Below are 13,584 nucleotides of genomic sequence, written 5' to 3'. Positions count from 1 at the left end.
GCGCGCGAGTTCATGTTGGGTACCCTCGTTCCAATACGTTATAAAAGAGTATGCATTCGTCCACCTTGAATATTATTCATGTTCTGGTTAAAAAAGGCCCTAATGATTTATGCTATACAACGTTTGACATGTTTGAACGAACGGAAATATATTTTTTCCCCTCGTTCATGACGAGAAGTCCGGCTGGCTTAGATCATGTGCTAACAAGACGGAGATTTTTGGACATAAATGATGAGCTTTTTTGAACAAAACTACATTCGTTATGGACCTGTGATACCTGGAAGTGACATCTGATGAAGAGAATCAAAGGTAATGGATTATTTACATAGTATTTTCGATTTTAGATCTCCCCAACATGACGTCTAGTCTGTATTGCAACGCGTATTTTTCTGGGCGCAGTGCTCAGATTATTGCAAAGTGTGATTTCCCAGTAAGGTTATTTTTAAATCTGGCAAGTTGATTGCGTTCAAGAGATGTAAATCTATAATTCTTTAAATGACAATATAATATTTTACCAATGTTTTCTAATTTTAATTATTTAATTTGTGACGCTGACTTGACTGCCGGTTATTGGAGGGAAACGATTTCCTCAACATCAATGCCATAGTAAAACGCTGTTTTTGGATATAAATATGAACTTGATAGAACTAAAAATGCATGCATTGTCTAACATAATGTCCTAGGAGTGTCATCTGATGGAGATTGTAAAAGGTTAGTGCATCATTTTAGCTGGTTTTATGGTTTTGGTGACCCTGTCTTTGACTTGACAAAACATTACACACAACTCTTGTAAATGTACTGTCCTAACATACTCTAAATTTATGCTTTCGCCGTAAAACCTTTTTATCTCTTATTTTCTAGGATACATCAATGCCATCATTAACTTTACAATTTGTGTGTGATGTTGTATAGGTGTACCATCACTTTCCTTAAATCCTCTGTTTCCAAACTGTGCCAAACAAATGACATACACCATGTGCGTAAGCTGAATCAGTATAGATATTAACTGTCTTCCTTTTTCCTAGCTCACATGCTGCAGTCAATGCCTTAACCTGTTATGGCTAGGGGGCAGTATTTTCATGGCTGGATAAAAAACATACCCGATTTAATCTGGTTACCACTCCTACCCAGTAACTAGAATATGCATATACTTATTACATATGGATAGAAAACACCCTAAAGTTTCTAAAACTGTTTGAATGGTGTCTGTGAGTATAACAGAACTCAAATGGCAGGTCAAAACCTGAGAGATTCCTTTACAGGAAGTGGCCTGTCTGACCATTTCTTGAACTTCTTTTCCATCTCTATCTTTTACTAAGGATCTCTGCTCTAACGTGACACTTCCTACGTCGTCCATAGGCGCTCAGAGCCCGGGAAAAAACAGAATGTCGTCATCCCAGCCCCAGGCTGAAACACATTATCGCCTTTTCTCAAGTGGCCGATCAAGGGACTCTGGGCTTAGGCGCGTGACCCGACCGCCCCCGCCTTTGTGATTTTTTCCTCTGTTTGCCGAAAAGGAGATTCCCTGTCGGAATATTATCACTTTTCACGAGAAAAATGGCGTAAAAATTGATTTTAAACAGCGGTTGACATGCTTCGAAGTACGGTAATGGAATATTTAGATTTTTTTGTCACGAATTGCGCCATGCGCGCGACCCTTCTTTACCATTTCGGATAGTGTCTGGAACGCATACGAACAAAACGCCGCTATTCGGATATAACGATGGATTATTTTGGACCAAACCAACATTTGTTATTGAAGTAGCAGTCCTGGGAGTGCATTCTGACGAAGACAACAAAAGGTAATGAAACTTTTATAATAGTAAAGCTGATATTGGTGAGTGCTAAACTTGCCGGGTGTCTAAATAGCTAGCCCGTGATGCCTGGGCTATGTACTTAGAATATTGCAAAATGTGCTTTCACCGAAAAGCTATTTTAAAATCGTAAATATCGAGTGCATAGAGGAGGTCTGTATCTATAATTCTTAAAATAATTGTTATGCTTTTTGTGAACGTTTATCGTGAGTAATTTAGTAAAATGTTAGCGAATTCCCCGGAAGTTTGCGGGGGGTATGCTAGTTCTGAACGTCACATGCTAATGTAAAAAGCTGGTTTTTGATATAAATATGAACTTGATTGAACAAAACATGCATGTATTGTATAACATAATGTCCTAGGGTTGTCATCTGATGAAGATCATCAAAGGTGAGTGCTGCATTTAGCTGTCTTCTGGGTTTTGGTGACATTATATGCTAGCTTGAAAAATGGGTGTCTGATTATTTCTGGCTTGGTACTCTGCTGACATAATCTAATGTTTTGCTTTCGTTGTAAAGCCTTTTTGAAATCGGACAGTGTGGTTAGATAAAGGAGAGTCTTATCTTTAAAATGCTGTGAAATAGTCATATGTTTGAAAAATTGAAGTTTTTGTATTTTAGAGGAGTTTGTATTTCGCGCCACGCCCATCATTTGGATATTGGAGCAGGTGTTCCGCTAGCGGAACGTCTAGATGTAAGAGGTTAAGTTCTGCCAATTGGGCTGAACAGTGTTGAGAAGAATACTCAAATTTTTCCTATATTAAATCTTTTCCTTGTTTTCTTACCACTGCATACCCTGCATGGTTCCCTGTATAGTCTTTAGAACAGGAGCCATCTACAAAGTAATTTTCCAATTCAATTCCTTCTCTGTCTAGCAATGGTATAGATTTAAGATCTGGACGCAAGTTAGAGATTCTGCTACACAATCCTGTGCTTTCCCTTCAAATTCCAATGGAACTCTTTCAGCTGGATTTACTGTATTACATATTTTAATGGAGACATCTGGATAGGTTAGTAGTGTCATGTATTCCAAAGTTCTAGCATAAATTAATACAAATTTTCCCTGTTCTATCAGCTCCACTATCTTATGATGTGTATGTATCGTTACAGGATATCCCATGGTTATGGTTGACGCCTTATCATACGCATAATGTAATGCTGCCAACCCTTGGTAACATGGTGGATAACCTTGAGCTACTGGATTTTATTTCGTACTGTAGTATGCAATTGGCTGTTTCCTTCTTCCACTACATGTTTCCTGCATAAGTTCTGCTGCTGAATATCTTTCACACCTATTTGCTACATAAAGCAAAAATGGTTATGTGTAATCTGGGGCCGCTAAGGCTGATGCAGTCTGCATTTCCTTTTTTTGTGTCTCAATTGCAATCAGAGCATCAGTGTTCCAGTCTAGTTTTGCCCTAAGATCGAGTTGTCCTGCTTCTTTCATGTCTCTCGTAAAGGCACTGTTTTAACTACATATTCCTCTATCCAATCTGAGATAAATCCAGTCATCTTTAAAAAGGTCATAATTTGAGCTACCATTTGTGACAATGGTGCTTTGCTGATTCCTTCCAACTATCCTGGTGCTATTGCCTTGGTTCCATGAGCTACGGTTCTTCCTAGGTACTCAACCTGGGGCTGGCAATACTGGAGTTTTGTTTTAGAGACTTTGTCCTCCTTCTGCCAATCGTTGTAGTACTTTCATGGAGTCAGTATGACATTATTCCAATGTAAAGGCACAGATCAACAGATCAGCAACATATTGGATCAATGTTCCATCAAGCATTAATTCTTCCAAATCAGCCCTCAATATCTGATTGAAGACGTGGGATGAGTACTTAAATCCCTGTGGAAAACGAGTATACGTGTATTGTCTTCCTTTGTATGTAAACGCAAACAAATGTCTGCATTCTTCCTCCAGGGGCACACAAAAAATGGTCCACACAAGTCAATCACTGTAAAGTACTTGGCATCTGGGGGAACATTTGTCAGTAATGTGTGAGGGTTCAGAACTTCTGCAAGCCAATCCTGTGCAATGTCATTAATTGCTCTTTGTTCATGTACCAGTCTCCGTTTTTTTACCATCGGCTTTAAGAACAGGTAGCAGAGGTGTATTACAATGGCTTTGTGTTTCTATCAGTACACCTGCTTTTATCAATCCTTCAATTGTCATGCTTATCCCTTCTTCAGCTTCTGGTTTCATGTGATATTGAGCTTTCCATGGAGGCTTGGCATCAGGTTTCACTTTGATGCTTACAGGACTTGCTGATTTCACCAATCCAACATCTATGTCATGTTGAGACCATACCCCTTCTGGTATGATTTTTTATATTTCCTGTCTCTGTTCACTAACTAACTCTATTTCTTCACCTAACTGCACTTGCTGATTAGCTGTAACCTCTACTTCCCTTGGATCCCCATTCATTACTGTTGTAGCCAGTATTTTAATAAAGGCCTTATCTTTGGGATGGAAAATCAATGGATTATCAAATCAAATTCAAATCAAATCAAATTTATTTATATAGCCCTTCGTACATCAGCTGATATCTCAAAGTGCTGTACAGAAACCCAGCCTAAAACCCCAAACAGCAAGCAATGCATGTGAAAGAAGCATGGTGGCTAGGAAAAACTCCCTAGGAAAAACTCCCTAGAAAGGCCAAAAACCTAGGAAGAAACCTAGAGAGGAACCAGGCTATGAGGGGTGGCCAGTCCTCTTCTGGCTGTGCAGGGTGGATATTATAACAGAACATGGTCAAGATGTTAAAATGTTCATAAATGACCAGCATGGTCAAATAATAATAATCATAGTAGTTGTCGAGGGTGCAACAAGCACGTCCGGTGAACAGGTCAGGGTTCCATAGCCGCAGGCAGAACAGTTGAAACTGGAGCAGCAGCACGGCCAGGTGGACTGGGGACAGCAAGGAGTCATCATACCAGGTAGTCCTGAGGCATGGTCCTAGGGCTCAGGTCCTCCGAGAGAAAGACAGAAAGAGAGAAAGAGAGAATTAGAGAGAGCATATTTAAATTCACACAGGACACCGGATAAGACAAGAGAAATACTCCAGATGTAACAGACTGACCCTAGCCCCCCGACACATAAACTACTGCAGCATAAATACTGGAGGCTGAGACAGGAGGGATCAGAAGACACTGTGGCCCCATCCGATGAAACCCCCGGACAGGGCCAAACAGGCAGGATATAACCCCACCCACTTTGCCAAAGCACAGCCCCCACACCACTAGAGGGATGTCTCCAACCACCAACTTACCTAAGACAAGGCAGAGTATAGCCCACAACGATCTCCCCAATGGCACAACCCAAGGGGGGGGCGCCAACCCAAACAGGAAGACCACGTCAGTGACTCAACCCACTCAAGTGACGCACCCCTCTGTTTTATCCCATTTTCTTTTCTTGGCTTTCTTCATCATTGGTCCCAATTATGTTGCGATAAATCCCTGATTTACCAACAATGTAATGTGAGGGACAGAGTCAGAGACATTGTACCATCTTTGTACAACATTTGATTCATCTCTGTCAGTCACATCCATTGCAGCTCCCTGTTTCCCTATAATTATGTACTGTGGCAATTGGTACTGACTTTCCATTTGCATTCATTGTCCAAAGTTGTTCTAACAAATGGTCTTGGTATGGGTCATATTGCATTGTGCAGTGGTATTCTGATTTTGCTCTACCAGCTTTAGGTATTTGGGCCTGAATAGACCTTCCCCATTTCCCTATGATTCTGTCTATTTCTGCCTCATTGTTCCCTAACCAATACACATTAGCTGTCTCTCCTGTCATTGCCATTTGCAAATTTAACCCTGTTCTTTCTATTATTACTCCTTCAGGAGCTGATTCTGTCCCGAGAATCCTACAGTTTTGGCATATTTACCAGACATGGGGAGATGAGAGGCATAATTTGGACATACACATGTGTAAGTGGCTCCAGTATCTATCATCATGGGTGTGCCTCTGTTCTCTATTTGAACCTGCAGCATAGGTTCTTGATCAGCTCTTGGGGTTATCATTGGGAACTGACCATCCCCTTTAGGATTCACTGGGCACCCCTACTATCCTTGATTTGGCTCCGCCCATGGGTTCACAGGGCCTTGTGGTTGACTCTGGTTGCCCTGCCATCCACCATCCTGGTTCCTGTTATTCTGGTTCCCACTTCCTTGTGGCTGCCAATTACTTTGATTCCTGTTACCTGGTGGTTGCCAATTGTTTTGGTTCCCTTCATTTCGGTTCTGCCAGGGATTTGTAGGGCAGTCTCGTCTGGAGTGTCCTGGTTGCTGGCATCCCCAACAGACCCCAGGTGGTCCCCGTGGACTTCTGGTTCCTTTTTTCTGATTATTTTGCAGAGTTTTTTGTTGCTTATTGCCACCATTCCAATTTCAGATTTGTTGTGTATACACATTCACTACTGGTGGTGTGGGTTGCACTTGGGCCTGTTGGACGGGAGGCAGTTGTGGCCCTCCTGGGGAGACTGCAGTCATTGTCCCTACCTCTGGCATTGGAGTCGTCACTGGGGCCTGGACTTTCTTTTTTCCTTTGTTAGACAGTTCTTCCAGCTGCAGCTGGGTCAGTTCTCATTGAATGTCTTTCCCTTGTTCTATGAGTTTCTGTTCATCTGTTCTGTATTTCTCCACTGCATGGATCACGTGGTCACAGAATTCTTTGTGTGAATTTGAAGTCAGTCCCACCACATCCTCCAGCCTGCTCTTTACTGACTGGGGAATGGCTTCCGGAACAGAGTTGTCATCAATGGGTCCCCCTCTGGATCCCGTTCTGTTTCCAGTTTCCATCATTTCAACTGTCCATGGAGGTATGCAGCTGGGTTTTCTGTGTCCACCATTGCTTCTCGTTTTAGTGCTTTAGGATCAATCCTTGTTGGGTATTCCTCTCAGAGCATGCCAGACAGCTGGACGATATGTTTCAAAGGCTAGTCCATCTGCCAGTATGTCCCCCGTTGCATCAGCAAGGTCACTGTCTTGCAGTACATCCTCCATTTTTGCCACTCCCACTACTCTCCCCAACAGTGCCTTCATATCACCCACAGCCAGTAGTTTCCCCATGGTTTGTTCTTCAAAGATTCTGATCCATTTTCCAGCTCCATCATGGAGGTTTAGCAGGCGAGTAACCAACCCTTCCAGGTCCTGTGAGCCCCATGGTACATACTGCCCTTGATTCCCCTTTATCAAAAGGGGACACTGTACCCCGTATTTATCTGTTTTTTTCAGCTTTGTCCTATCCCTTTGGTTTTTCATCATCTTTTTTCAACGTTTATCTTGCTGTTTTCATGCTTTTCAGCAGTCTGCTTTAAAAAAATTTAGCACTTTGTTCTCCTTTTCTCTTTTTTTCTCATTTTCTTTTCCTTGTCACTTGTTTTATGTTTTTTTATCATGGTCTCCATTTCTTCACACAATGAAACGTCCAACGTTCCTTCTGCTGGCCATTTGGTGCTCATTTTCCTTGTGCATTCTTCCCATTTCTTAGACATTTTTGTTATTTCTTCTTTGCATAAGGGATGTCTAGCCCCCAGAATTTCTACTGGTGTTTTACTCATTTTGCCATCTGTCATTCTGTTCTTTTATTTATTAAAACCAGTTTCTTTCTCATGTTCTCTAATTTATCCCTGTTCTTCCTGGGCTAAATATTCCTAATGGACTGTTAAGCCACAGATAACTTGACCACACCCTGTTTCCTCCCACTGTTATCCAGTTACTTTAACATCTCTAGTAAATGCGCTTGGTTGGTGTATTATTACTCCTGTCTCCACGTGTCTATAATCGTTCTCTCTTTGTATGTATAATTTTACTTCAAATGTTATTGTAACTATGTTTCCCAGTACTGTATATTCTTCTGTCTTGCATCTCAGTGTACAGGTCTTATAAATCTTATCAGGCAATCACTTATAATTTTTATACACTTGCACATGTGACAAACAATTTCTTCCAAATTTCTAGTATTATGCAATTTCACTAGTCATTCATATTCCATTTACATTCCCCTCTCCTAGTGCAGGATCAGATGTGGCCTTCCTGCCAGGCCACACTTAAAAACTTGTTAGGGCTAGGGTCCTTTTTTCTCAATTTCCTCCTGACTGTTGCTCAGGCCCTGAATCCAAGATATGGATATAATTGGTACCATTGGAAAGAAAACACTTTGAAGTTTGTAGAAATGTTCAAATAATGTGGGAGACTATAATACAATAGATATGGAAGGAGAAAATCCAAAGAAAAACCAACCTGATTATTTTTTTGAGAGCCCATGCTCTTACAATGGAATGTATAGGGAAATAATGAATTCTAGCTCCCAGGATGCAATTCCTATGGCTTCCACAGAGTGTCAGTAGTCCACGTTCAAGGTTGCAGGCTTGTAACTTCCAAAACGAATGAGAAAGAACAGTTTATGTATAGGGACACAGTCTTGGAAATTTGTTTATGCGCATGTGATGAAGACAGAGCTCACCTGCTAAAATCGGTTTCCTATTGAACATACTTCTTTTCGTAAGTAATATTATAGTTTGATTACATTTTAGGGTATGTGAGGCGTCCGAGACACGTATTTTGACTTGTTGAAACGAAGTTTAGCGGTAGATTTTCAAATTCCTTTCTCTGCATGTTGAACGAGTGGATTACTCAAATCGATGGCGCCAACTAAACAGACTTTTGGGATATATAAAGAAGGATTTTATCTAACAAACGACACTACATGTTAGAGCTGGGACCCTTTGGATGACAAATCAGAGGAAGATTTTCAAAAAGTAAGTGAATATTTAATCTCTGTGAATTTATGAAACCTGTGCAGGTGAAAAAATATTTTGATGTGGGGCACTGTCCTCAAACAATCGCATGGCATGCTTTCTCTGTAATTGCTACTGTAAATAGGACAGTGCAGTTAGATTAAAATCAATTTTTATGCTATTTTTCTCTTAAAATAGCGATAATATTCCAACCTGGCAACGTTGTATTCATTCAAAGAGAGAAAGAAAAAAATGGCAAGTTCTCGTGACCGCGCATCTCCAGTCTCACTGTCCCCAGGCTGACCACTTACAAACTCTGCTCCTATACTTTGCCCAGAGACAGCAGACACCCCATTCCACTTTCTGGCGGCTTTAGAGAGCCAATGGAAGCCTTAGAAAGTGTCACGTAACAGCACAGATGCTGTAATTTCGATAGAGATGCAACAGAAGGACAACAAATTGTCAGACAGGGCACTTCCTGCATGGAATCTTCTCAGGTTTTTGCCTGCCATATGAGTTCTGTTATACTCACAGACACCATTCAAACAGTTTTAGAAACTTTAGAGTGTTTTCTATCCAAATCTACTATTTATATGCATATTCTAGTGTCTGGCCAGGAGTAGTAACCAGATTAAATCGGGTGTGTTTTTTTAGTCGGCCGTGAAAATACTGCCCCCTATCCCAAAGAAGTTAACCTGTTAGGGCTAGGGGGCAGTATTTGCACGGCTGGATAAAAAAAATGTACCCGATTTAATCTGGTTACTAATCCTACCCAGTAACTAGAATATGCATATACTTATTATATATGGATAGAAAACACTCTAAAGTTTCTAAAACTGTTTGAATGGTGTCTGTGAGTATAACAGAACTCATTTGGCAGGCAAAACCCTGAGACATTTTCTGACAGGAAGTGGATACCTGATGTGTTGTATTACCTTTAAACCTATGCCATTGAAAAACACAGGGGCTGAGGAATATTTTGGCACTTCCTATTGCTTCCACTAGATGTCACCAGCCTTTACAAAGTGTTTTGAGTCTTCTGGAGGGAGATCTGACCGAACAAGAGCCATGGAACGATGATGGCCCATTAGACACCTGGCGCGCGAGTTCATGTTGGGTACCCTCGTTCCAATACGTTATAAAAGAGTATGCATTCGTCCACCTTGAATATTATTCATGTTCTGGTTAAAAAGGCCCTAATGATTTATGCTATACAACGTTTGACATGTTTGAACGAACGTAAATATATTTTTTCCCCTCGTTCATGAAGTGAAGTCCGGCGGGCTTAGATCATGTGCTAACAAGACGGAGATTTTTGGACATAAATGATGAGCTTTTTTGAACAAAACTACATTCGTTATGGACCTGTGATACCTGGAAGTGACATCTGATGAAGAGAATCAAAGGTAATGGATTATTTACATAGTATTTTCGATTTTAGATCTCCCCAACATGACGACTAGTCTGTATCGCAACGCGTATTTTTCTGGGCGCAGTGCTCAGATTATTGCAAAGTGTGATTTCCCAGTAAGGTTATTTTTAAATCTGGCAAGTTGATTGCGTTCAAGAGATGTAAATCTATAATTCTTTAAATGACAATATAATATTTTACCAATGTTTTCTAATTTTAATTATTTAATTTGTGATGCTGACTTGACTGCCGGTTATTGGAGGGAAACGATTTCCTCAACATCAATGCCATAGTAAAACGCTGTTTTTGGATATAAATATGAACTTGATAGAACTAAAAATGCATGCATTGTCTAACATAATGTCCTAGGAGTGTCATCTGATGGAGATTGTAAAAGGTTAGTGCATCATTTTAGCTGGTTTTATGGTTTTGGTGACCCTGTCTTTGAATTGACAAAACATTACACACAACTCTTGTAAATGTACTGTCCTAACATACTCTAAATTTATGCTTTCGCCGTAAAACCTTTTTGAAATCGTAAAACGTGGTTAGATTAAGGAGATGTTTATCTTTCAAAGGGTGTAAAATAGTTGTATGTTTGAAAAATTTGAATTTTGACATTTATTTGGATTCAAATTTGCCGCTCTTGAAATGCACCTGCTGTTGATGGAGTGCACCACGGGGGGGACGCCTGCGTCCCACCTAGCCCATAGAGGTTAACAAGAATTTAAGCTTTCAACCGATATAAGACACTTGTATGTACATAAATGTTTAATATCCATGATTTGTATGATTATTAATTTCAATTACGCTGCCTCCAGTTTCACCGGAAGTTGTCCCGCTAGCGGGACGCCTAAACCTTTAAGTGACGACACATGAAGGTTGTGCAATCCCTCCCCATCAAGGACAGGCAACTTTCACACTTCCTTTCACACTTCTACTCACATTTTCCCTAAAACGACCTGTAAATTAAACCCCTCCCCTGATACACTTCCTCAACACAGGGAGCTGGTATTATACAGGATTTACACCTATCAAAACAGACCTTTACCAAATCGGGTCAAAGCGTTATTGTGGGCTATACACTCCCCCAGGCAGACCTCCGCTAAATCGAGTCGGAGCGGTATTGCCAGTGACCTACCCATTCAGACCACTGCTAAATCCAGTCGGAGAGGTATTCGCAGGATATTCCTATTTATTTGTGCTGACTGTGTGGACAGACAGTTGCCACCCCAAACCAAACCAAGCAGACCAGCCAGTCAGGGCAAACAGATGCACCGAACCAGAGTGAATAACATTTCCAGATGAGCGGTCCGGCGAGCGGGATGAACTGATTGACATACCCAACTCAGACCTACTGATCAAGCAGAATGGGCCATGTTTGCGCACAGACCCAGACAGATCCTGAACAGACAAATCCGTCCAAATAGAATCAGACAAAACAATCCGAACTCAAACAGGCCAATCATGCGGTTCAAATGAATCACCTAAACAGAGCAAGTGAACGGCCCCACCCAACTGAGCCACCTGACACAAATGAAGCACACAACTCCCAATCCACAAATTCCCACACAAATATTTCTACTTATTATTTAGCTATTGTAACCCCCAAAGCTCTTTCCTTAACATTCATGCATGCATTTATTGAATTCAAAAGCTCCCAGTATCTTTTGTTTGTTTAAAATTTGGAGAGACCTACTTTGCGCTTCTATTGCTATGGCAGGACTCCCGAAGCAAATCACACAAACATTAACTGTAAGTAAGAACTGAGCACACCTGATTTAGGGTGGCCACCTGTTTGAGACTTGCCCAGAAGACCTGTCATCAGCCACAGAAGTTTCACAGTTCACTGGTCCCTTGTTGCCAATTATTTTCATGATGCCATTTATGTTGTGGAAATATTGAATCAAATATTTCTACGATTCCGGACCTTGTAAATTCAATTAGACTTTTTTTACAAAAGTAACAGAAGCCGAGCAATTCCATGGAACAACTGATTTCTCTCTCCCAGACCACAGGTTTTATAGCTTTCCACCTTCAGATAACACACGTTCACATGCATGTATATAGTTTCCAAACATCAGTGTCATTTCAAAAATAGTATGGACACACAATTCTACTGTGAGTGTGTCTACTTGTGCCCATAGTGTTGGTCAATGGCTTCCAAGCACAACTCATTGGTCTCTTTGGTTTAAGTAATGACTTTTCACGTAGTGTCCCTTCCTCTAGTCCACTGACCAAGACATACACATATGACTGTTCACCTAATAACTTCATTTAGTAACCCTTCCTCTAGTCCAGTGACCAAGACATACACATATGACTGTTCACCAAGTAACTTCCTCTAGTAACCCTTCCTCTAGTCCAGTAGCCTTCATATGGCCCAAGACACTCAAGTCTATGTTGTTTCAGTTTGGCACATTTTCATGGAGTCTACTTCCATTATGCTTACACATGTCTAATGTTCCCAATATTGATTGTATTCGCTACTTCTAAGAAAACAATATAGATACTGGAAAATCCCCATGGTGTCATAGATTTTCTCCTACAGCTCCTGCCTGGTGCATCGACATCTTGGCTCCTGCCTGGCACATCGACATCCTCTGCTCCCACTCCCTCTGGACACCTGTCTGGTATCAGCATCCTCTGCTTCCTCATGGCCTGGTGGTCACCCCCTTCTCCTCGCCGGGACTCTGGTGCAGTGGTTTAGATGGTACCATGTGTTGCTTCCTTTCACCTGGATGGCTGTTGTGTTGCTTGGGCCACCTCGAGGCTGTAATCTCTGCTAAAGATGCTTCAACAAAGTTCTGAGTGAAGGGTCTGAATACTTATGTAAATCTGATATTTCTATAAACCTGTTTTTGCTTTGTCATTATAGGGTATTGTGTGTTGATTGATGAGGGTAAAAAAATCAATTTTAGAATACCATAACCATAACAAAATGTGGGAAAAGTCAAGGGGTCTGAATACTTTCCGAATGCACTGTATAATTGTTCACAAAAACTGTCTTTTATTCCTACAGATAATCTTTGGTGCTGAAACTTTGCAGATGCTGAACGTACAATAAATGTAACAGCACAAGCAATGAGTCTTTTGCAATTTATTTGACCACAGGGAATGAGCAGCTGTACATATAATTCACATTTAAACACATGTTTCAAGGTCTGGATGTTGGGGCTTGTTGATTTTACTGTCATGCTGTTTTTTTGAAGTTTGTCTCTTCTGCTAGCTAAACGGATGCAGGCAGAATCCAAAATCGAGTGTGTGGGTTTAGGAAATCAATATTCCATGGTTCTTGTTAGAGACTGAAGTGCGAACAACTCTTGCTCATTAAAATAATTTATGTCTCAAAGTCTGGATGAATTCAGGTTGACCTTGCTGTAACAGTTGATCTCGGTTTCATCACAAAAGGGAATGGATGGAGTCTCACAAGTTAACCGTTGAGTTGTGCTGTGTCTTGTTTTAAATGTGCAACCCCAACTCCTACAGTTAACCCCTTACACTGTTGGGAATTGGCCTGTATGGATAGGGCGAAATTGAAATGTTTATTACAGAAGAAATGTGGAAAGCATATACATAACCGTTGTAGAAAGTAAAAGGGAACCGTTTGGAGA

General features: G+C 40.9%; 1 long non-coding RNA gene across 1 annotated transcript in view; it reads left to right on the top strand.

Annotated features, from left to right (window-relative positions):
* Positions 1-12,749, top strand: part of LOC123728224 (uncharacterized) — a 34,088-nt gene extending 21,339 nt beyond the window's left edge. Inside the window, exons 2-3 of the long non-coding RNA XR_006760113.1 lie at positions 5,663-5,749; positions 12,522-12,749. This is a non-coding gene — a long non-coding RNA (uncharacterized lncRNA). The remainder of the gene's footprint in view (positions 1-5,662; positions 5,750-12,521) is intronic.
* Positions 12,750-13,584: the final 835 nt, after the last annotated feature.

Source organism: Salmo salar, chromosome ssa17 (assembly GCF_905237065.1).
Source record: "Salmo salar chromosome ssa17, Ssal_v3.1, whole genome shotgun sequence".
In the NCBI taxonomy this organism is placed as follows: domain Eukaryota; kingdom Metazoa; phylum Chordata; class Actinopteri; order Salmoniformes; family Salmonidae; genus Salmo; species Salmo salar.
Note: the sequence above shows the minus strand (reverse complement) of the source record. Positions and strands in the feature narration are given on the sequence as shown.